Source organism: Choristoneura fumiferana, chromosome 26, assembly GCF_025370935.1.
Source record: "Choristoneura fumiferana chromosome 26, NRCan_CFum_1, whole genome shotgun sequence".
NCBI lineage: Eukaryota > Metazoa > Arthropoda > Insecta > Lepidoptera > Tortricidae > Choristoneura > Choristoneura fumiferana.
Window position 1 is genome coordinate 5,569,293 of NC_133497.1, and position 23,173 is coordinate 5,592,465.

At 37.5% G+C, this 23,173-nt stretch overlaps 1 pseudogene; it reads left to right on the forward strand.

Moving 5' to 3' along the window:
* The window catches only part of LOC141443048 (succinyl-CoA:acetate/propanoyl-CoA:succinate CoA transferase-like), a 30,210-nt pseudogene extending 20,865 nt beyond the window's left edge, over positions 1-9,345 (forward strand).
* Positions 9,346-23,173: the final 13,828 nt, after the last annotated feature.

Genomic DNA, 23,173 nt, shown 5'->3' on the forward strand with positions numbered 1-23,173 from the left:
AACAGGTTAAGGAAGTAACTGAGACATCGGAGCTGCCATTCATTATCGTCAACAAACTAACATACACTAATGTCGTACTTCTTCTTTCTTCTCTTTTTTAAATATGGCTTTTCTCTCCTAATTGAAAAAAAACAGTAACTTAAAATACAGTGTCAGCGGGCCCCAAACTAGGCAGTGCCTGTATCTTGGGCGCCCTGATGAGTTGGTATTCCAACAAAAAACGAATTACAGTGTTCTTAATAGGTACAGAGGTAGTTCAGAATTAATTAATAGGACAATTTCGCCAGTGTCAAAGTAAACTCTCTTTGAGAGGGACGTCGTACGGTGATTGTAGTTTTTGCAACTTGATAGTAAAATTCCAGAAACCACACGGAGACAACTTGCGCATTAAAAAATGTCAGACACGAGAGCAATATAGAATTTTGTGATCACTGTTCACTGTTAAGGTTATTCGCCGCATAAAACACTATCAAAATTATGCTTCAACTAGCCAAAGAAACAGAATTAGATATTGTCTACATCCGCCATGTTCGAATGCTATACAAATCGAATCAAATGTCTTACTTATAATTCAATGTTGGCTTAAAAAAAACCGACCCGTGACTGACTTTACTATCTCATCTGATGGCAAGTGTGAATGAGACAGATGTAGTTCATTACTTCAGTAGCAGCCTATTCACTCAGGCTTTAAAGAGAATAAATCGTCCTCCATAGACCTCCCCCATAGACCTTCAGTTGCTTCGGTTGGAAGCAGGGGTGACACTCTTTACCGGCCCGGGTAATACCGACCCTGTTTTTCGTGTACACGCCCATAGAAGCTCATGTCAGTTTCTATGGGCGTGTACACAAAAAAGGGTCGGTATTTCCATTACGGTATTAGCCCGGCCGGAAAGTGTCACCCGGAAGCGGTCTGCATTCTCCGTGAAGGAATTTAACAAGACCATCGTTTGATGACGTCGAGATGTTTTTAAATGAACTGAAATAATTACTTTGCTCACCCGCAACATTTTGATAGCTACGTTTATGCAAGAAGTGTGTTCATGCAGTTCCTCCAGCTGTAAGAACACAAACCCATATCACCACCACACTACACTCACGCGTTATGGAGTTATGGACCCCCGCAAAGTAATGCCTCATTCAATAAATTATCGATGTTTTTTATTTTTTTGTATATTCATACATAATTTCACAATCATTGTTAACCCTTAAGGTAGAGGCGATTTAGCGACCACATGCATTGAATTGGAAATTCAACCTTATTGTGTTAGTTATAAGTTACAATATTCATTGTAATTATTGGAAATACTACTAGCTTTTAAAATATCCTTTGACAGGACGTATTCGATAGCTGTTTTTGATTCTGTGGTAGTATGCTCCAACAAATGGGGCCTTATTAAGGGTTAAAGGTCTCCTATCGTCCTTGATTATGGTTGCCAAGTGATTTGACCTTAAATTTAGAAAGAAAGAAAAGTTTATTTTGGCTCCAAAAAGTACCACCTAAAACTAAGACTAGAACTAGCACTAAAACTATGTTACTAGGTGACACGGCAGGATACCAAAAAGGGTCTCCACTCAGCATGTGTTGCCGCACATTATGTGCAGTAACGCTGGTAAACGTTAAATAAACATGTATGCATGAGCCAGTTCCTTTGCCCCAGTCAATTTATTTTGCGATTTATTTATAAAAAAAAAACCAACCACAAATCTTTGAATTTCGGAAAATGCACGCTATAATAAGCTTCATAGGTACGACTGTACCCACAGGCAACAAATAAGAAACTTTAGAATTCTTGAAACTTGTTACCGCAAAATACCGCAGCCCGATCGGCCTATATGGCCTCTAAGCAGAGTCGTGGGTTCAAGCCCAGGCCCACACTTAAGCTTTTTGGAATTTATTACATACATTTTTGCTTTATCATGAGTCTTACGATGAAGGAAAACATCATGAGGAAACCTGCATACACCAGCGTAGAATTTCAATGGTGTGTGTGAAATTCTCAATCCGCAGTGGGAATTATGACCCAAACCATCTCATCCTGTTTATACTAATTATGTTCATTGTCATTGTATTGTATTGTATTCTGAGTGTACGCTTGTATCTAGCAGTGGGACGTTTATAGGCCAAGATAAAAAACGGCCAAGTGCGAGTCGGACTCGTACGAGTCGGGTTCCGTATTATCTATACAAGGTTCATTGGACATTAGCAAAAAAATTTGAAAAAAAAACGTTTGTTGTATGGGAGCCCCCTTAAATATTTATTTTATTCTGTTTGTAGCGGCCACAGTTATACATAATCTGTGAAAATTTCAACTGTCTAACTATCACGGTTCATGCGATATAGCATGGACGGAGGGACGGACAGTAGTAATAGGGTTTCCGTTTGTACCCTTTGGGTACGGAACCCTAAAAACTGTACTTGTACAGTCGAACAAACATAATCATGGACCATGGAACCTTTGTGCTACTAATGCCATAATTTATTGAATCTGGCGTTTGGTGAGGTCCATATCAATTAACTAAAACAATAAATTTGCTCACCCGCGACCTTATGATAGCTACGTTTATGCAAGAAATGTGTGTTCATGCAGTTCCTTCTCCTCCACACTGTAAGAACACACACAAATCACACAAACCACGCTACACTGACGTGTTTCGAACTCAATCAAAACTCATCTCCAGAGCAACACAGCCGCTACCAGATGATGGACTCAATTGTCCTTTTTTTGCATGAACACACATTTTTTGCATAAACGTAGCTCTATCACGAGGTCGCTGGTGAGCAAATTACCAAATTTATTCAGTTCATTGATGAACATAGTGAAATTGATTATTAAACGGTTCCTGCTACATGAATCAGTTTGTTCCACTATACGATTAACTACTTGTTCTATAAACGGGATGAGATCTGGATTTCAGTTAATGCAATTTGTCAGATTTCGTATCTACGTAACTCCGTTTCATTGGAAGCGACCCCTTAGAAACATGTATGTAAAATATGACTGTAGTCTACATGTAAATTGTATGCAAATTGCATGTAACATAAAAATCATATCTTAATTAGCATAAGACTCTATAAATATCTAAATATATGAAAACGTTTCGTCAGTATAATTTTGTTTTATTTATTTCTGCATCTGGACCCATTGGTTTGAACTATATTTAGTCACAAATGGTAGGTACCATTGGCCAAATATGTGGTCTACCACCCTAAAGTTGATAATCGTTTGCATATCATTTTTTATTTATTTATTTATTGATATACCAACAGTGTTTTAACAGGAAATTACATTAGATTTACAATGGTTCTTATACTATATATAACACTTACAATAGGTACCTATATACAGCGCTCAACGTATATGTAAATAGATTAAATAGTATTTTAGATTACATTAAGTTAAATTTTACATTAAATCAAAGAAAAGAAAAATTTAAGTATAGTATTTGTGTATCCACGTCTCGGTTTGTATTTTCAATATGGTTTCACGGGATACCCGTAAAAGTAACAAATTTGGAATTGAAAATACAAACAAAAAAAAAGTTTGAGGGCTTACGGCATAGATGTCGCTAGCGTCGCTGCTTAAGTGACTAAGTAAGAAACACAAGCTGAGATATAAGGTGCATAGGGAAATTCGTGTCGGTACCGTTGACCATCAGTGGTGTAGCGGTATAGCACGCGGCACGGATTACCGAGGACCTGGGTTCGATTCCCAGTGATGGTCTTATTTTTCTGTTTTTTCTGTGCATCTAAATTTCAGTTTGTATTTTCAATTTCGGTTTTACGGGATGACCGTAAAAGTAAAAATTTGGAATTGAAATAAAAAATACAAAAAGACTCCAAAAAACCAATCATAAAAATTTAAGTACCTACTCATAACCAGTGCTAGTTACTGTCGTCATCGTATCATAAAACAATAATGCCAATAGACGTGTCTGTCAACTGGAAAGTTCGACTTTAGCGATATATTCTGCCCTCCTAAGCCAAAAGGCGCTATTTCAATTTTTTTTTTATTAAACTTAAAAGTTTAAAAGAAAAGCGATTTTATTTTGAGATAGCGCCTTTCGGCTTAGGAGAGCAGTATTTCTATGATTTTAACTTTAAAAAAAATTGATAGACCACTACCCCCCTACCACCCTAAAGTTGATAATCGCTTGCATGTCATAAAACAATAATGCCAATAGACGTGTCTATCAACTTGAAAGTTCGACTTTAGCGACATATTCATTTGATAGGAACTTGTTTAAAAATTGATAGACCACTTATTTGGCTGTTGGTACCTACAGCTTCATATAATGAAACAAAACAAACTAATATTAGCAACAACAAAATGGACATCAAAAATGGCGGTAAACGAAAACTTTTCTGACGCATAAGTCTACTTATAAATTGAAAAAAAATCGGTCAAGGACTTTAATTCATGATCATGAACCAACATGGAACGTTTTCAAAGGAAAATTCATTACGATTTTCCTTCATAATGTATGCGATGTTACTATGACGTTTACTGTGAAATGATTCTATGGTGGCTCATGAATTAAAGTCCTTGACCGTACCTCCCCTGAACGTAAAGTGGGGGTATTTTTTTTCTCATCCAAAATCGATAGTGCAAGGTATCAATAAAGATAGGTCTTTCATTAAACATTGTAAAATAAGTTATCTACGATCGTTTTCGATTTTAAGATTCGTTTAGGTTTCCGTAGTCTGTCTGTCTGTCGCGGCTATGCTCAGAGACCGTTAGTACTACAAAGCTGTAATTTGGCATACATATCAGTCACGCCAAATACCTAGGTAAGTGGTAAAATAAAAATTATAAAAAAAATAAGGTACCTCTCATAAACGTTAAGTGGGGGTGATTTTTTTTCTCGACTAACCCTATAGTGTGGGGTATTGTTGGATAGTTCTTTTAAAACCACGATTTTTCGATTCAGTGCTATAAAATACGAAATCCTTAGAAAAATATTATACTTATTTTTTTCGTAATGGCTACGGAGCCCTATTTCGGGCGTGTCCGACACGCTCTTGGCCGGTTTTTTTTTTGTAATGGCTACGGAACCCTGTCTTGGGCGTGTCCGACATGCTGTTGGCCGGTTTTTAGTAGACGCAATTAGGGTTTCTTGACAAGCAAAATATCGCTAGATGGCGTTCGTGAGGTCTGTTTGACAGTCTTGCTGCGATTAGCTCATTTATACTTGGTTTGGCAGGTATTTAACTAAATGTAAACAAACTTCAGCTGCCAAATTTGGTATATTAAAGATTTTTATATATTTTAATTATCTATCATTGTAATACAAACTAGACTAGTGTATTTCAATACAGAAATGTAAATGTTTATATGGTCACAGATATGGTTTAATGGGGGAATTTCAATATTAAAGACACAAATTTGACGCTATTTTGTTTACATTTGCATTTATATTAATTCAAATGTTTTGCTCTATTTGTCGATCCTTGTTTTTGAATTGCTCCTCTACCACTCAAAGGTTGACTGGCAGAGATCCCTGCAGGGATAAGTCCGCCTTTGTACTTAACACAACTTTTATTTATGTAACCTTTTTGTTTTTCCTTTTTGTACAATAAAGAGTATAAACTAACAAATAAACAAACATTTAGTTAAATATCTATCCAACCAAGTATAGTTATTTAACTAATCACAAACGTCACGCAAATGTCAAACTTGACAACTGACCACGCGACACTAGCGCCCTCTAGCTAGTCACGAAGCCCTCATTGCGTCTAATGAAAACAATAAAAATACTAAAGTATATATTAATTACGACTTCTTATGTTTATAATATCATTTGACCTTCAAGCACAATTCTACCTTGACAATTACAAAACTAATAGTATTTAATAAACATTTTAAGTATGTCCAATTAAATTAGTATATTTAGAATATGTAATCTCATTTTATAAATATTTGACAAATTCCAACCGCATCTAACTCATATCATGGTATTTGACAACTCTGGAATTTGCCATATCCCGTATACACTGTGGTTTTATTGATTCCTGTTAACGACGGCAGACGGCTCAGGTAATTGATAGAAACTACCTTAATTAACTTCATGGCATAAAAAAAAATCGAAAAAAGTTAATTTTTTTCACACAAATAATAACTTTATAATCATTTTATGATTTAAATTCTGTTTTTGTTCCGCGTACCTCGATTTTAGAGAAGCTCGATATTTCGGCACCGTCGCATGCGCCATGATCAAGAGACGACAGTCCAGTCCAGTCGTCTCGTTCTTCAAACTGTAGGTCGCTCCCAGGTGGATCGCGGATGTCCCTTTAGGGGGTCGCGGTATTTTTAAAACACTCTCCCTTTTAATGTGTATTTTATTCAGTGTTTGTAGTATCAATTTATCACCATAGGATAATACAAATAACTGTATGTGGAGGTAAGCAGGAGGGTCACGTCCTGAAAAAGTTTGTGCATGTGCTGATCAGATCTTGATCACCTCTCATCACCTCTTTTCGAAAGCACTTCCCTAGCTACCACAGCCAGTATCGGAATCCTTGGTATTGACATCTCGAGTGAAGTCCAGTTCCGCGGCCATTTAGAGGGTAAGGTTAAATTAGCCTCAAAGAAGCTCGGCGTGCTCAACAGATCGAGACAGTATTTCACTTCGGCCCACCGCCTCCAGCTTTATAAGGCGCAGGTTCGCCCACATATGGAATACTGCTCTCATCTGTGGGCAGGGGCTCCCCAGTACCAGCTTCTCCCTCTGGACCGCATACAACGGAGAGCGACTCGAATAGTCGGCTGCCAGCGAGTTTCTGATCGACTTGACTCTTTGACGCTGCGTAGAGATGTAGCTTCACTGTGCATCCTCTATCGCATGTACAACGGGGAGTGCTCCGAGGAGTTATTCGGGTTGATCCCTGCCGCATCCTTTCGCCACCGACCTACGCGACAACACTTCCATCCTCACCATTTAGACGGTTGGCGGTCCTCTACTGTGCGTTTTTCCAGAAATTTCCTGCCTCGCACAGCAAAACTCTGGAATGAGCTATCGCCTGCAGTATTCCCGGACCGCTATGACCTTCAAGTTTTCAAGAAAAGAGCGTACTTCTACCTTAAAGGCCGGCAACGCACTTGTGACTCTTCTGGCTTTGCATGTGTCCATGGGCGACGGTAATCGCTTACCATCAGGCGATCCACCTGCTCGTTTGCCCCCTATACCATAAAAAAAAAAAACCTTTTTAAGAGTAACATTCAGGCCACTAGCGTCTTGGAGAAATAAGTCCATTTGACTTGTTGAATGTTCAAAGTTAACGGAAATCAAAAATAACTCTGTGTATTATTATCAAAATATAGAATAGCTCTGCGGTGGAAGGCTAGTGGAAATCACCACACTAGGTATTTTCCCAAGAATGCCGTCGTAAAGGTTCACTACCGTTCCTCAAGTGAACTCTGTCAAAAGTGTAGTGACTTAGAAGAAGAGATACATATACAGCCAACATATAGCGAAGAAAAATTTGGAAAAATTTGGTTGATTCAATTTAGAGTCTAACATCTGGTAGCATGTACGGTTGTGTTGCTCTGAAGATGAGCTCTGATGAGTTCGAAACGCGTCAGTGTAGTGTGGTGGTGGTGATAGATGGATTTGTGTGATTTGCGTGTGTTCTTACAGTGTAGGTGGAGGAACTGCATGAACACACATAACTTGCATATACGTAGCTATCATAAGGTCGCGGGTGAGCATAGTAATTGTTTTAGTTCATTGATATGGACCTCACCAAAGTAAAGCCTGATTCAATAAATTATTTCATAATTGTTATGTTGAAATAACAAATAATAATCACTTTTTTTTCATATTTTTTTTTTAAAGTTAGCACATGATAGTTTGTATTTTTAGGAACAAAACCCAAATTTAATTCGTAAATTTATGAATGGCCGCAATATTCTAAAATATTGTGTATTATACGACATTTATTGGCACGTGTAGGAGTTCCAGGTTCGAATCCTGCCTAAAAACTTATTCGTTTTAATATTTCATCTTGTGTCGAACCAATCGGATGTACCACGAAATTGTTTAAAAATTAGCCATTTTAAGTACCTACGCAATAGAATCCAGTCAAAAACTATTATGAGTTATGTTATCTTATGTTTTGAAATGCAAATGTTTAACTAAGTCTAACCTGATTTAAGCTTTATTTTAGTACTGATAAAGTTCTTTTAAACGCTCTGTATTTTTGACTTAAGCTCTTTTGTTTTTATTCAAGTGTTAACTTACTTACTTTGTTCAAGATATTTTGATTTAGTTTCATTTACTTTAGTTTAGTTGGAAGGAGTGGATATTTTATTAAGAAGTAAGTTTTTATAATAAATAAAAATTACCAGTACTTAGGATAATAATATTAATATAAAACCGTCAAGTGTGAGTCGAACGCGAGTAGAGAAAATTTGGTACGATACCTACTGATATGTTAATTTTTTTTTAACTTGATCCATTCTGGACCACATATCCTATCGGTTTAACCCATATCGGTTTTCGTTTTATAATTTATATTGGAAAAAAAACATTTATCGTTTTTTTTCATAATTTTCGGACAAGTGGTTATGAATATAACATAATAAGGGCAAAATTTTCAAAATTAATTATAAATACATTTGAGGCCCTTTTATTTAAAATGTCACACGGTACACCCTACACTACCCAAATCCAAAATTCGTTTATTCACGTTAGGCTGAAATTTGGATGAATGTCTAAAAATCTACCACCGGTTTGGAAAAAAACATCTGTAATTACTTATAATAAAAATATTGAAGCGGTTATTTTATTTCACGGATTGGGAACTTCACACATAACATTGAATTGCCGCGTGGGAACCTCGGGCCAAGTGTGGCCCAAACCCCTCTCTTTCGGAGAGGAGGCCTATGCCCAGCAGTGGGACGTATACAGGATGGGATTGAATTTTATTTCGAATTACTTCCAAACGTTATGCAACGTTATTTTTTATTTCCGTTAACTTTAGATAAGAGAATATTAAATGGTATTGTCTGGTGGTAGTAACATTAAATGATGTTATCTATCTGGAAGGAATCCCTTTAAGGGATAAGTTCGCCTTTGTTTGTACATCTTATAATCCTGTTTAGTGTTAATTTCACATGTTTGTATGTATAGTCATGTGTTTTCTAAGTTGTTTCGATTATGTCGGACATACAAGCCCTGTACTACGAAGTGTAAAATTCAATTCGTACCTTGCCCTCCCGCTCACACTTATATTATTTAATACGAGAGTGAGAGGGATGGTACGCGTACGACACGAACTTCGATTTTCGAATTTCTTGGTAGCCCAGAACCCAATTGAGACGATTATTTCAGATGCAGCTGCTGTAAATGAACTTTAGATGAGGTCCTCGACATGAGCCAGCTAAGGAGAGGCGCCATCGTGTCATCTGTATTTTGTAAGTGCCACACAACCAAAGCTCGGATACCGGTTAAATTTCCAAACAGTTATCATGTACTTGGCGCAAAACCTTTACATTTTGGTTTCGTTCGCGAAACCGTTATTTTTAAACCGGTTTTTAAGGGAACATTTCCATAAAGTTCTTGTCAGATTAACCGGTTTAGAACAATAAAAACCGGTTTATTCCGGCGCAGGATAAGCCAGGCCAGCCAGCTGTCACTCGTCGAATAAACCGGTTTATTTAGGTTATAGTTAGTTTTTAAAAACGTTGGCGTTCTTATGAAAGTTCGGAGTTAAACCGAAATGAACCGGTATTTACCGCTATTTTATAAACCGGTTCCGAGCCTTGCACACAACAACATGCAATAACTACCAAATAAATTATCATCATAATCAGATTCATCAGTGACAAGACGTGATTACACAATCAGAGATTACATTATTAATCGCCATGTATCTTATGAACTTTATAGTTTAGCTGCGGTTCACACACTAGGTCGAGCTGGATTTAGTCTTACTTTCTTTCAATAGGTACTACCTATGTTGTGATGCAATGGACATTTTGATCCACTGGATATTTTTATTACAAGCTTTTCTTTAGCTTGCCCTTTGTAGGGTTTTGTTTATTTATTTAATTATATGTTTGTTTGGGTCAAATCTTGGAAGCTAAATTTGACCCAGTTCCAGTGGTCCCGTCGTCTTGAAATTTGGCATAATGTAAATTTGGCGACAATACAATAATCTGGTAGTGACATCTTGGTGGTCCTGCCAAGATCGTCTTGGCAGGAGGGAACTACTCAAAGGTACCGACTTGTTTGGTAAAGATATGTAGTTTAGATGACAATAGAAGTACAGTCAATAAAAAGTATGTACAATCAGCAATAAAAGCTTGTATTAAAATGTTTTTTTTTAACTTATGATACAGTAGGTAACATTGGCCTAAAGGCAGGACACTCCCACAAGTAATTTACTGCTGATTTCCCTACTATGTAATTAGCATATTATGGTTGTCAAAATGCGTGAAATATTAAGCACGCCCTCGTCGTTTAACATGACAAACTGAGGCCATCAGGTTAAAGTTAAATGTTTACATTGTTAATGATAAAGTATTTACTATGTAACCTTTTACCCGTGACTTCGCCTGCGTTAGAAATCTTTCCGAGAAACGTGTGAATAATAAAGCTTTTTAAAAATAGAAATATTTATTGCATAAGCTGTGAGGAGTTTAGTAGGCATGTGGTGTACCTTCCGCCGCCTAACTTTGCCTAAAAGTTCATTGCCACGACTAGTACAACAAAAACTATAAAAAAGAAGAGAGTTGAAAAACTAAAGAAAAAAAAGGAAGAAGAGAGAGAGAGAGAGAGAGAGAGCGAGGAAGGAAGAGAGAGGAGAGGGGAGGGGAGAGAGTTGAAGACTTGGAAAACGGTGATAAATACTCGTGCTGCGTCATCGGTGTGTGTGAACGTACCTTTACAGAGGGATGTTGTTAGTGTTGTGTGCTACCCTACATTTGACAGTTGTAATGATGATGAAAACGCGGGTAGTTGTGCGCCGGTGTCAGTTTCGTCGGGTAGTCGCGCGAGCAGAGCGGCGGCGTGTTGCAGCAGCCGCTGAGTCGCGTTGCTCCGAAGAGGAAGGGCTACGGATTAGCCCGAAACATGTCAAGCTAAACTCGATTTAAGACGTGAGTTATCCGGGTCAATATATTTAATATGAGTGAGTCTCACGGTAGTTTCATGTTCAAAAACTATAAAGGTATAATTCCAATAATTGAATAGGCACTATACCGTTAAGCAATTCGAACACAATCCGGGAGTAACGTAAAGACGTGCATAAAAAATGTATCTCAAAAATGCGTCAAAACTGAGTATTTTGTAATGAACTTTTAGGCAGATTTATATGGCGCGTGGTATACAATGTGTTAACAGCTGCCCATTTAGGGCATATAGGTAAAAGATACGCGTAGGTAAATACGATACAGCAGTTCAATTGGTATTCCGGGATGTAACAGCACTAAGATCTTTCTCTATGGAGCCGAAACTTGGTCTCTGAGACTCAGGATCGCCGTAAAATTGACGCATTGGAGATGTGGTGCTGGATGCGTCTCTTTAAAGATCCCGTGGATGGCATTTCGCACCAATCTTTCTATCCTCAAAGAGCTTCATATTAAAGACCGGCTTTCGTCGACTGTGCAATTACGAATACTGAAGTTCTTTGGTCACATCTCCAGAAATGAGAACTCAATGGAGAGATTGGTGGTTCAGGGGCAGGTGGAAGGCAGGAGGGCACGCGGCCGATCACCAACTCGCTGGACTGACCTGATTAAAAAAGCTACTGAGTCCACCATGGTCCAGTGTACTCGCAACGCCTCTAACCGGCAGAAATGGAAGCACATCGCTAAGAGGGCTGTCCTCGAAAGGGTCTGCGACCCACCGAACATCTCTCCATGTACCTCGTCTGCGCAACCACGACCACTCTGACAAGAGTGTCCGACTAAGAAGAAGAACAGCACTAAATTTCGCGACTATACCCAGCGGATGAGATTTTGAGGTTGTAACTCGATCCCGTGGTATTATTCCAGATGTCCAACTATTTACACACAAAATTAATCGAAGTCCGTGCAGCCGCTCTAGTGTGAAGGAGTAACAAACATACACACACGCCCACACACACACGCATATAGGCAAACCGCGTAACTGAGTCCTCGCCTGCGCGGTACAGGGGCGCGGGGGTAGGACAACAAAGGGGACTGAAGGAGGTGCGGGCGGCAGGCGCTTCTTAGCACAGCTCATTCCGGTTGCCGCCCGCACCTCCTTCAGTCCCCTTTGTCGTCCTACCCCCGCGCCCCTGTACCGCGCAAGCGAGGACTCGGTTACGCGGTTTGCCTATAGTCACAAACTTTCGCATTTATCCTCCTGAGTCCTGACATTTTTTAACAAATTTAGTGCCTAAGACCTAGACGTGGTTGACGTCTAGGTCTAGGTTTTGCAGGTGGTAGGACCTTGTGCAAGGTCCGCCCGGATTGCTACCACCATCTTGCTCGCTAATCCTGCCGTGAAGCAGCAGTGCTTGCACTGTTGTGTTTCGGCGTGGAGAGTAAGACAGCCGGTGAAATTACTGGCACTTGAGGTATCCCATCTTAGGCCTCTAGGTTGGCAACGCATCTGCAATTCCCCTGGTTTGCAGATGTTTATGGGCGGTGGTGATCTCTTACCATCAGGAGACCCACTTGCTCGTTTGCCATCCAGTCGTATAAAAAAAAAGACGTGCTTTGTTCTTTTGGATGTTATTTCAAATATCTTAGAATTTGTAGTTTATAAAGTACATTCGGCCGTTTTTCTCAGTGTTAATTGGTCCATTAATAAAATTACTTAGGATAAATAGATAAATATTTGTACACCTGCATTTGCGGGTAAGACATAGCGACCAAAATGTAAAATACCACCTTCCACTATTGTATTTACCTATGTTCTAGCAAATAAAGTTACTGATTACTGATTTATAAAGTACGCGGGGGCTCAGGAGGATATAATAAGTAGGTATTAGTAGGAATCAGATGATGTCTCCGTTGGCTAGAAAACTTGAAGAACCCTCCACTTAATTTTGATTGACTGAGAACTGTTATTCCTCAATCAAACCCTTCAAACTAACATCCCTCTTTCTGTCAGTGGTTAAAAATTGCCGAAATCTGAAAAACAGATGGAAAAAGTGCTGGAAATTCCATAATTCGATGTGAATTGAATTAAAAGGTTAACGCAGAGAATTCCAAACCGAGACAAATTGTAAAAATACACAGTGACGTTCAACTTTGAATACATTATGGTCAGGAAGTAAGGATTTAACCTTTTTTTTACTTTTAATACTATTTTTTAACGCCCTACGCAAAAAGAGGGGTGATATAACAATAAGTTTGACCGCTATTGTGTGTCTGTCTGTGGCACCGTAGCTCTTAAACGTGTGGACCGATTTGAATGCGGTTTCTAGCGATGGTTTTATGACATGTTTCGTCAACATCGGTTCAGCCATTTTTGAGATATTTAAATTTAAAGTGACAAAGTCGGGGATTTTCCAATTTTTTGTTGGTTAGGTTGTATATTGTTTATATTTATTGAATCAGTCGTTACTTCGAGGAGGTATAGTAATCGTAAGGCCGCGGGTGAGCAAAGTTATTGTTTCAGTTCATTGACCTCTGCAAACTTACACCTTTTTTTTATTCGACTGGATGGCAAACGAGCAAGTGGGTCTCCTGATGGTAAGAATCACCACCACCCATAAACATCTGCAACACCAGGGGTATTGCAGACGCGTTGCCAACCTAGAGGTCTAAGATGGGACCTGATTCAATAAATGACTCTTAAAGTGCCCCACTGCTGGGTTCCCCCTTTTTCCCGCCTCTCGTCCCTGTCGGGAACATGCTGATATCAATTTCAATTCGCACGTGTTCCTATGGAAAGGTGGTTTGGCAAATCGATAGATAAACTTGGAAGATTCCGTATAAAATACGAAATTATTAGAAAAATATTAGGTACTTAATTTTTTCGTAATGGCTACGGAACCCTGTTTTGGGCGTGTCCGACACGCTCTTGGCCGGTTTTTTATATCTACTGTAACGTCTCAAGAGCGATGTCCGCGCAAAATTGATTCAAATGCGCCGCCCGCCCGCGCCGTGGGGCTCGAGTCAGTCACTAGTCATTATTCAGTTATATCTAGTGCCATCCACGAAGACGCGTGATTTTGTCAAAATTAGACATTAATGACATTGTTATAGAAAGAAAGAAAAGAAGAATACATTTATTCACAACACAAGACAACAAAATTATTATGTACAAAAAAAAACAACACAAAGGTATGTGTCATTGCGGTTGTGAATCGGACACTGGCTCAGCATAATGCTGAAGCGTTAAAAACACCCCAGCGCTGATTTTCAGCCAGCACCGTTGGCAACCCTCGGGCCGTTATAAAGACATACTACACACCATTAACTACATAAAACTACATAAATAAATAGATATTTTGTGAACTATAAAATTAATTTATTGTGTGACTTTAAAAACATAAAAATAAATGTATTAGGTACGTAGATATACATAATTAACTATTATTATTATGCACTCACTTGCCAAGTATACACCCTAACGCGGGCTAAAAAGAAAAATTAAATTAAAGAAAGAAATCGAAAAAACAAAAAAGCAGTTTTGTGAAATAGTGCTGGAAAGGAAAGGAATTAGGATTTTTGAAATGCCAACAAATAGCCTTTAAGCTTTCGCCCAAAGGTGTACCTGCTAGTCACTCCGAGGATGGGAGGGGGAATATCATTCCAGCACTTAGACGCTGCAAATCTGAAACTGCCCCGAAACGCCGCCGTCCTGTGCGGCGGCACAATAGCCTTAGATCTGCGCACACTTTTTGACCATGTGATTTTTTCAAAGAGGTACGAAGGCGTCTTGTGCCGCACTACACCAAACAAAACCATGATGATTATAAGAACCATGGCACGCGTCATCGTGAATGACTCTACCTATAGCGGTCATCTTTGTTCGGGCCAACCCAGACGTTTGGTCGGGGTTCGGACACGCGAAGTAGATGCATTTGCGTAATCTAGTGTAATCTATGGTTTACTAATGTTTCGGCGAATAACGTTTGGCAACCTGTTTCATTTCACAACTTTTCATTTCCCAACTGTTTAATGTTTCTGAAACTGTAAATATTTTAGGATTTTTACAAAACTATTCTAACCTAACCTAGAGGGTTCTACACGATTACCCTGAAATAAATCCTGAAGTATTTACAGTTTAAGAGTTTGCGAAATGAAAAGTTGCGAATTAAACAGGTTGCCAAACGTTACGTTGCGAAAAGGCAGTACCCGGTTGTTTAGTATTAAATACTAAATTCCATTGGCTTGATTTGGAACGCAGTTATAGAGATCGTCTGACTCTTATACACGGCGTATATCGCTCTCGCTCTCTTCTTTCCAATATGGCTTCCTGTACAAGTCCGATCTCGTTTGTTTTATTAAGCTAAATTCAATCTAGACTTTGTTAACGCGAAAAACATAATAAAAAGTGTCAAAAAGTCAATCTGCATCTTTTAGTGCTATAGTTAACCCAACATTAAACTTGGTCCTTCGAACCGGATAAAAATCTATATCTGTGGTTGCAACCGGTGGATGCAAGTGGTGAGTACCCGTCAATTACGGTAGCGGTACCTATTCTAAGAAGCCTTGGTTCAACAATGGACGATGATGCTGATGGCGATGACGTCCCATCAACTCTTATTTATCCTCCGCCATATTGTGCTAACATAAAACTCTAAAACCGTTAAAAGTAACCGTCATTTATCCAAAGTTAAAAACGGTTTAAGTATACAGTTTAGAGCGAAACTTGACGTCTAAACGTAACGCTTGGGGAGCGGCCAAGCACGAAGTGTTGCCAACCTCATCTTTTTCAAAGTCGCTCAAAGTATACCTCGTTTCTTTAGCATTAGAAAAAGGGTAAATAATCTTGACGAGTATTTCTATTGAAAAACGTTTTTAAAAACACAGTAACTATTTTATGATACGAGAAGCATGTAAATAAACATATAAATTAGCCTTCCTAACCCTTAGTCCTTGCTAATTGTTACGTTTCCTGTGACTTATTTTTCAAGTGTTTTTCAATAAAAAGACACGTCAAAATCGCTTACCTTCTTTCTACGAGTAATTCTAAAAAAAACAAAGTATTAGACACGTTGAAAAGACCACAACAATACAATACAATACAAAGACTCTTTATTGTACACCAGACATAGTAAGCGATACAGAAAACAAATTATTAAAATTACAAGGTGAGCAATAGGCGGCCTTATCGCTTAAGAGCGATCTCTTCCAGGCAACCTTTTTTACAGAAAGAAGGAAGGACTAGTTTACAGCAGGTGGTGCATCAAAAGTAGATCAGAAAATTTAAACGTAACAGCAATACATCTACGAATACATACATAATTATATCGTAGGTACATATAATATACGTCCAAAATAAATATAGGTAGTGAGATAAACAGCAACAAATAAATAAATAAATTATAATAAGGCTAATAATTACAAGATGACAGATAGTGCTCCTTAAGCATAGATTTAAATAGTGACAAAGACTTTGCGCGTCGTAAGTCAATCGGTAAGGACACAACATCTGTTTATTACGCTATAATCAGGTCAATTGCGTTGCGAAATAATCTTCAGATCTTTTCGCGACGCATAGCTGAGTGGCGGCCATTTTGGCTGGTAGGAATAGTCATGGATGTGTATATTTCAGTGTCTGTATGTGTATCTATTTTTATCAGCCAATAAACCATTCTTATTCTTATTCCTAATTGGTGTCAAGTGTCCCATGATATTTATTTATTTATTGCTCAAAATATTATCTACCGGTGGTAGATTTTTTTTGACATTCATAAGTGCTTGTTATAGCCTAAATTGAGTAATAGTACATTGTGTCTTAAGGGCGGTAAATAAGGAATTACGAACGAGAGTCTATTAGAAGCCCGAAGTCGAAGACTGAGGGCTTTAATGAGTCGATGTTCGTAATTCTAGTACCGCCCGTGCGACATACAATGTTTTTCATCACATTTGCAATAAATTTTATATTTGTAAAAGAAAAAATATAATTCTTCCAAATATTGGCGATACCTTAGGCTGTGCTCTTGGCAGCGTCGCCCTCTACCTCCCCCTCCCTCGGCATGCGCCGCAACGTGCGTGTGCATGTGGTCCTGCAGCAGCGCGCGCAGCACCATCAGTACGGGCAATGACTCATGCGACCGACCACGGGTTTCATGACAAGCACATTAAGGTCGAGGGTTTTATTTGGGGGGTTGCAACCAAGGTAGCCTGCATGTTACGACACTGTTTACGAGCAAGTGTGATGAAAAGATATTTTGACTTTGACTTTGAAATACCTCGACGTTTCCACCACATTGCAGACGTTATGTTCACGAGTTGACTGAAGTGTAGGGGTATTACGACCATATAGCCGCACGAGTTCTTTAGCATCTCACTAATATTATAAATGCGAAAGTTTGTCAGTCTGTTTGTATGTAACCTCTTCACCTCTAAACCGCTAAATTGATTTAGATGAAATTCGGCATAAACGAGTTTGAATCCCGGAGAAGGGTATAGAATAGTTTTTATCCCGGAAAATTACATAGTCCCCGCGAGATAGTGAATCCTAAGCGGACGGAGTCGTTGGCAACAGCTAGTTTATAATATTAATAGGATTATAATACCATTATTGGAAGAACCACAGAGGAGAATATTATACGATAGCTTAGAAATTAAACGGAACGCACATACAAACTTCACGCAATAAAAGTTGGTGCATGATTAAAACAACAAAAAGGAGAATTTAAATAAAAACTTTCTTAAAAAAGATACTTGACTTTTTTTGTTGTTTGAAAACGGGCCCCTAAAAGGCCTAACCTAACACATTACAATTGCAAAGCGGCCATTTGCTTTTTTACGCGCCGCCATCTTGTTTTCGTTTTGGCGCGCTTTTGCGTAGGGTCGCCACGTTTGCGAGTTCCGGGAACTTTCTCGAAAACTTTGTCGTTTGAAGCCAGATTTTTATTTTCGATCTTTTTGCAGCTAAGAAACAGGGAAAAGTATATCCAAATGTAATTATTGAAGGTGAACGTCTGTGTGTCATGCGAAATATAATGTCTGAGATGAATAGTGATGGTAAAAATGGTGTCATTTTTAAGGTTTTCTACTTCAGAAGGAAAAACGGAAACATTATAGGATTATTCACCGTCTTTCTGTCTGTTTTTCTGTCAAGATACTTTTTAACCGCCGACGCAAAAAGACGCGTGTATGAGTTGGACGCAATTTCTGTCTGTCTGTGATATCGTAGCTCTCAAAAGACGAACCGATTTCAATGCGGTTTTTCACTTGAAAGCGAGTCGAGTTTCTTGCCGTTTCATTTAAGAGCGTGCAAACGAAAAATTGCCCATTCAGCGATTTTGAGGTTTTTCAAATGCCTTATTAATGTCTAAATGCTTACGTTTTTTAAGGAAAACTAATGTAACATATAGATAAACTCTTACTCTGATGTATAGCGGTAATTTCCATTTATTTCCGTCAGCGATTTTTTTTTGCCATATCATTTTGTTAGTGAGGTTTTACAAAATTACGCGTCAGAGCTGTTTTTCATGTGAAATATTTCCATTATAACCCACCACAAACAGTGTAACTTTAGTATTTTATAATAGGAAATATAGTCTTTTAAGACATAGGGTCATCATATGTATCAAAATATTAGTTATTATTATTCAATACCATTCTTCAAAAAGTCTAAATCGGTCTACTTCATCATTTTTTATCTCATTTGTTGTGATGTATTTGCCAATAAAACAATTTATTATAAATCTACAGGAAATGTTTAGTCTGTAATATTTTTTTCAGCGCTTAATAATAGCTCATTTAAGTTTGTCAATTTTCTAAACTTGGGTCCTAAATCGATTATATAACCGCGCGCGTTATTAGTTACGACTCAGAAAGCGCCGGGCTCTCCCAAGGAACGGACGTATCGCTCTGCGCTCTCCGCAAGGTTATCAACCTTTACTGCAAACACCCGATAGTTATAGCGTGTCCGCAATTGCTTGATACTTGATAAGTAATTTTACATGTTAAAATTAAATGTTTTAAATTTTCGCAATTTTCACTCAAACTAATACGGGTAGATGCATTTTACATTTCACAAGCATTTATTTAACTTGCCATATTAGTATGTATGTTAGTATGTAGTGTGTAAGTATTAACTAAATTTGACCCACTTCCTGATTTTTGATTGAGATGAAACTTTGCGTGCATGTGTGAATAAAATGACAATGTAATATTATTATTATGACATGAAGCTGATCTGATGATGGAGCTGGAAGGTAACCACAAGAACTCTGTAATAAAACGACATAACCCCATCGAGTTTGGGCTCATTAGATTTGTCTTGACGAGTCCTAGGTGGTAACCAGGGACAAAAGTACAGTCAGCAAAAAAATATTGTATTAAAAAAATTAAATGTAACTTAAAGTTATTAAAGCTTTTATTTAACTTGCCCTGTTAGTATGTTTGTTAGTATGATAGTGAGTATGATATAAAAGTAAATAAAATCTTGTTGTACAAGTAAAGTCTTATATTCTTAGATATGGGTAATAAACGAAAATCATTTGGGATGAAAAAACACAGTACTGTTAACACAGTATGAGCTGCTTAGAAAAGGTTATTCATCATTATTAATTACCATTACTGTAAATCCAAGATAGAAATCTAGTTCCATAAATATATTTTTTTGTTAAATTCACTCCAAATCGGAATTAAAGTTACTGTAAAATTACTGTTTTTGGTTTTAAGATAACATTTTTTTATCAGGTACTATACTACCATTAAAAGGTTATTTATCAATACTAATTCCCATTACTGTACATTCAGGATCAATAATAAATACGTTTTTGTGTTAAATTTAATCCAATTCGGATTTATGATAACATTACTTTCTTGATTTTAAGATTGCATTTATTTTCAGACGGAAAATAGAACAGGCTGAAATGTCGAATATACCTAATCATGAGATTTCTATAAGTCCCAATATGTAAAATGTATGACGCATTTTCAACTTTAAAAAAATTAGATTTTGCCACAATTTTATTCAGTAATAATACTTTTGTCTAATTTGCACAGTATTTTATTAGGTACGTACCAAGTGAAATCATATAAAATGAAGATTAATGTTTATTAAACATTCCAGGATACTACTCAGTTTTGATAGACTGTCTCCGAACATGTACGATAGCTAATGAAATTCCTGTTACTAAAATGTCATTGGACTCCGTAGTCCATTAAATTAGACGCCTTACGCATTGTTAATAATCTACTCCCAGAGAAGTCGACTCCATCTGATCTAAGGACTCCATCTTAAAACCCTCGCTTCGCTCGGGAGTTAACGCACGACACCCTCGCTGCGCTCGGGAGTTAAATCTGGAGTCCTTCGTTACGCTCAGGATTCAATACCGTACCCGTGACATAATAAAGTGCTTTATCCCCGTAGTGTACAATCTACTAATAGTATTTTATGCAATTGTTACATAAAGAGGGGTCTTGAAACCATAGTGTGGGTTAACGATACCAGCGAAGTGAATATCGTTATAGCATCACACGAGTGTTTTAAGGCCTAATTATGTAAAATTTCATACAATATTTTATATACACGTACACATTATCGCCGAAATATATATATATATATATATATATCGGGGATTTCGGAATTGCTCGTTTAAAGATATTAGATGAAAATAATTATGAGCAATGATGATGAAATATTCATTTATTTACTAATTATTACGTGCCCTCACACAGTATACCATCATATGCGTAAGAAACATTGAAACTAAATATTTTGCGCGCACTGAAAAATTAAATTTTTATTGCCAGCTTTTTTTACTGACTGTAATTTTTATACGTTGTTGCCATCTAGGGCCAAAGTACTTGTCAAGACGAATCAAACGAGCCCAAATTCGATGTGGTTATATAGATTTATTACAGAGTTCCTACGGCCACCTTCCAGCTCCATCATCAGATCAGGCTTCATAAATCATAATAATATACTGCATTGTCATTTGATTTACACACGTATGTAAATTTTAACTTAATCTGAAAACGCATATTTAGTCAAGTTTAGCTTCCAAAATTTTATCCATACCTACTAATAACTAACGTACTAACAGGCAAGATAAGTAAAAAGCTTGTAAGTAATAAAATAAATTATTATGTTAAGGAATAAAATATTATATCGCAACAATTTTTTTCTTAATTTTACTACGACGAAAAATGTACAACGATCAAGATGTGTTTAATGTTTCGGCAACGCTCGCATCGTACGCACACAGCAAACCTTTGTAGTGTGCGGGCGAAACACGGGGCCGCGGGAAGGAGATCGCGCCAGTGACGAGTTGGGACAAAATGTTTGCGCGCTCTTAAATCAGTTTAGCTGTAGTTTGGCAATTTTGAAATGACAATGATGGGGGTTTTCACCTTCAAAGTTTTTTTTCTAAGTTGGTTAGATTCCCACGAGCTTTGCGGTGAAGGAAAACATCGTGAGGAAACCTGCACAAACCTGCGAAGCGCACTGGGCCCGCGTGGGAACTACGGCCCAAGCCCTCTTGTTCTGAGAGGAGGCCTGTGCCCAGCAGTGGGATGATGATGATGGTTAGATTAGATTATTCTTAGGACCGCGTGGAGGTATCACGCTAAAATGAATAGCATTGCTCATGTCTGCTACTCCTAGAAGCGGTGAAAAAATCAAAATTCTAAGTCACCGTAATCAAAAGATAAACTCGTTCAAAGTAAAAAATCTTTAATTTAGTTTAGACTATAAAAACACTTATGAATGTCAAAAAAATCTACCACCAGTTTGGGAAACATATTTTGAAAGGAGCTATATTTCAAAAAATATTGAGTTGAAATAGCAGTGTTAAAGCACAAATAAAAATCAGTTCAAAGCCAGAGTCCTCGATATTTTAGTGTCATTGTCACCCCAACTTGTCATATAATCGGGGCACATTGAAATTCATTCGCTTTTTATCACTTCAGCGTCGATTAGGATACACCCCCGTTGGCACCTCTTGGACGAATTTATTGTTTAACTCTACAATTTTATTCGTACACTTAGAAGTTCGATTTGGGGCAAAGTTTAAAAAAATGTCTACGTAACAAAATGTTGCTAGAAATTACTAAAAACGGTTCAATCACATGAACTAGCGTTTGTGTTTTTATCTATAACTCTATTTGTTCTAAGATAATTCAAATGACACATGATGATTATGTAACTTTGTGAGACGGTAAATAATTTTCTAATTTTTCCAACAGAGGGCTCTCTATCGTTTGCCCGAATTTCACATGCCCAAATGTATCGTTTTCTAGAATTTTCATTTGCCATAATTTATTTCTAAAATAGTAATTTCTTCACAGTTGATATTAAACTAACCTAACCTAATCTACTGCATTCTATATGATGAACTTAAAAAAACGCTGAAAACAGCACGGTTCTATATATTTTATGGCAAACGTTGGTATGGCAAGTGAAATTCGGGCTAATGAAATTCGGGCACGTAAAGGTAACCGCCAACAGAGATATAATGCTTGCTTGAAAAAAAATCACATTAAAACTGCTGATTGTTCGAATATTACAACACAAATTTGCTAACAAATTATTAAGTTACAGCGTAGGCACGTGTTATATTAACTTACTTTACTTTTAGAGATCCCTTTAAGGGATAAGTTCGCCTTTGTACATCTTATTATCCTGTGTTATGTTATTTTCATGTGTTTTTATGTACAATAAAGAGTTTTACAATACAATACAATACAATACTTTCTTTAATTAACGCCTTTACAATATTATTGTTTCAATAGGCCGCAATGAGGGCTATCGTTTTTTGTCTCACTAGATGGCGCACTGTTGCGTGAGGTTTTTAAGTATGGCTTTCAAAGTCTGTTTTACGGGCGTGAAAACAAAGTTTAGATTAAAATCATATTTAATACACCTTAAAACCGTACCATAAAAATATCGAGCATGCCACAGTGTTGCATAGTCCCCGTTTTGTTCGGAAAAAAGGGAGGACAAAGGTTTCCGAAAGACAAAACTGTCTCAAAACACAGACATTCATTGCCCCGGAACGCATATTTGCCATAATTAATTTCAGATATTACAAAATATTCACAAAATTATTCTAATTATAAAT